Source organism: Sinocyclocheilus grahami, unplaced genomic scaffold (genome assembly GCF_001515645.1).
Source record: "Sinocyclocheilus grahami isolate Dianchi unplaced genomic scaffold, SAMN03320097.WGS_v1.1 scaffold735.1, whole genome shotgun sequence".
Classification (NCBI taxonomy): Eukaryota; Metazoa; Chordata; class Actinopteri; order Cypriniformes; family Cyprinidae; genus Sinocyclocheilus; species Sinocyclocheilus grahami.
Window position 1 is genome coordinate 495,629 of NW_015505914.1, and position 2,956 is coordinate 498,584.

At 34.0% G+C, this 2,956-nt stretch overlaps 1 protein-coding gene and 1 long non-coding RNA gene across 2 annotated transcripts in view; one reads left to right on the forward strand and one right to left on the reverse strand.

Moving 5' to 3' along the window:
* LOC107560616 (uncharacterized) overlaps nucleotides 1-2,314 on the forward strand; it is an 8,541-nt gene extending 6,227 nt beyond the window's left edge. The window contains exon 3 of the long non-coding RNA XR_001605748.1: nucleotides 2,238-2,314. This is a non-coding gene — a long non-coding RNA (uncharacterized lncRNA). The remainder of the gene's footprint in view (nucleotides 1-2,237) is intronic.
* Nucleotides 1-2,323, reverse strand: part of LOC107560615 (double-stranded RNA-specific editase 1-like) — a 122,405-nt gene extending 120,082 nt beyond the window's left edge. Inside the window, exon 1 of the mRNA XM_016244847.1 lies at nucleotides 2,248-2,323. The gene's annotated coding sequence lies outside the window, so the exon portion shown is untranslated. The remainder of the gene's footprint in view (nucleotides 1-2,247) is intronic.
* Nucleotides 2,324-2,956: the final 633 nt, after the last annotated feature.

Below are 2,956 nucleotides of genomic sequence, written 5' to 3' on the forward strand. Positions count from 1 at the left end.
GTGGATTTTTATCATTATAGGGTGGTTGTGTACACACACTGCCAACACACATTTCAGTTCAAACAACAAAGTGGATGTAGCATCGGATGACCCCCTTTAACATCCAAGACTGATCTGTTAATCCAAGCCTTTTAGTGCATATGAAAATATTTGCTAAATATTGGTAGCGTGTGTCCCGTTTCTTCCTGTTACAATCAGTTTTACAAGATTGCGCCCACTATAAATATCATGACCGTTCGCACATCTCATTGAAAATAAATTGTGTCCTAGCGGGTAACTTTTTCCCGGCAGCTTTTTAATATGCTACATACACTTCAAATCTGGAAGTATGCTGTCATCCGTGTCATTATATTAGCTTTGTGCAGTAACCTGTAACAGATTTATGCAAATGTGAAGGTAAAAAGTGTATGAATAGTGAGCAATCAAGCGATTATATAACACTAAACAAAACAAGCCATTTTACAGGGTATCTGCAGGATTTTTAAGATCAAATTTAAGACTTTAAGACCTGCATAAATAAAATGAATACCATATGACCGGGGTGGGGCAATGTCTATGATAACAATCTGTAAATTGACTGTAAAAAGCATGATTTACAGTTCAGATACAGGTTTTCCTAAAAACATCACATTTCAGCCTTTAAACCATTTGTAAGAAAATGAATGCATCAAAAGAATCAATAATTATAATATAATTATTATATTAATTTAAAAAATATTATATTAATTAAATAACATACAAATATGTTATTTCATTGTTTAGATTTTTATAATGCATTATCTTCTTATCAAATCACCAATTCACATTTACAACTCTGTGTTTGCAGTGTAAAAATATGGGTTGATTTTCACATTGGTCTGAACAAAAACAGCAGATGGGCTTATTGAAAACACAAATTCATTCTCTGCCAGCAAGTGGTGCTTTTGGAATGGCAGAAACATAGCAGTTTCCCCGGTAACAGCAGTACACAAAGCAGCACAGCACCTGACTTTGAAATGTGCAGCGCTTGTGTTTATTTAATGAAATCACAGCCTTTTGAAGTTTAATCCTCACATTAAGCCATATCGCAATTCTTATCTTTTTGTTCCCAAATTTAAGACCTCTTGAAATCATAATTAAGACGTTCTTGTACCATTTAAGAATTTTTATGGCCTTAAATTTAAGACTTAAGGACCCTGTTTTATCAAACTGAAATAATTAGGCAAATCAGTCTCATTACCCAGCCTTAAAGTGTATAAGGTCTGAATGGTAACTGGCATCAATAACAGAACTTGACGCACATCATCAGAGTTGAAAAGTGAGAGGTAAATGAATCCAGGCTTGTGTAATTTCATCTCTGAGACTGCCGTATGTCTCTTCTGGCAAGTCATGGAAACCTATCACAAAGGCTATATTCATATCCCCTTTGTTAAATAAATGAATGAAACTCTTAAATTCTTAAAAAGCTGGGTCATATTACCAAGAGAAATAAATAATTTTCCATTGCTCTTCCACAATTTAAATCAGAGAACCTACTGTGTGATGGTCCTTAAATGGTTTAACACAATGTTTTGCCCCAAAAGAAAAACCAAGGCATTATTTTATCTGAACACCACAAAAAAAAATATATAGATATAGATATATCTATATCTTTTTTTTTTTGTAGTGTTCAGATAAAATAATGCCTTGGTTTCTCTTTTGAAAATTCAGCTTTGCCATAAGAAATAAATGACATTTAATAAAATACTAAACTAGAAAACCATTATTTTAAATTGTAATATTTCACAATATTAATGTTTTTACTGTAGTTTTGAACAAATAAATGCAGCCTTGGTGAGCAAAAGAGATTGCAAAATTTGATCGAAAATGCCACACAAGGACTTCTGCAAACAACTGAACCATAATGTCAACGATTCATGAATTATATTAATCAAAACAGACATTCTGAATAGATTCACAGAAATTTACCAACAAAATGTTGCTGCTGAGGTCAGCAAACACTAATAAATCCACCTTAACAGTCTCACAATTGTAGGGATCATGACATTGAACAAAAACACACTGCATTAAAATCACTGCAGTGGTCACAATTCCATATATAGCGTAGCACTAGTGTCTGCAGTTCTGATAAAGCCGGCACAAAGCAACAGTTTGTTTTGCACAATATTTAATTTGCTGCATCCTACCATGAGTCTTCTACATTTCCTTCTTTTCACCGCATGTGAACAACCTCTGTGTTTGAGTGAGTTTCACTGCAGATTCACTTACCTGCTATTATAAAGCAGCAGATGTTGCTCCAATCTCTTACAGCCGTGAACAAGATCTTCCTGCTGCGAGTCTCCACTTCTTCCTGAAACACAAACGGGAATAAAACATCAGGCCACAGCTAAAGTGGTTCTCTCCGATCCTGATCCTAAGAGCAAATCTAAACAGAGGACTTGGTGAGAGAAATGAGCACCATAAATGGAGAAATTCCCCCAAACCCAGATGTCACACATTTTACACTTCATTTACACTTCACAAACACCGTTTAAACACCTCCTCTCTGCTTCCACATACAAGTGGGGAAGCTATAAGTAAGCTTCAGTTATACTTCATAAGACACACACACACACACACACACATAACATGACATACAGGTATACATACACTAGCATTACACACACATACATTATATATATATATATATATATATATGTGTGTGTGTGTGCATATGTATGCATGTATGCGTGTGTATGTGTGTGTACGTTTTTGTGACAAATGAGGACATAAATTTGTACAATGACAAAGGTATGATATTAAACACCTCCTCTCTGCTTCCACATACAAGTGGGGAAGCTATAAGTAAGCTTCAGTTATACTTCATAAGACACACACACATAACATACAGGTATACATACACTAGCATTACACACACATACATATATATATATACATATATATATATATATATATATATATATATATATATATATAT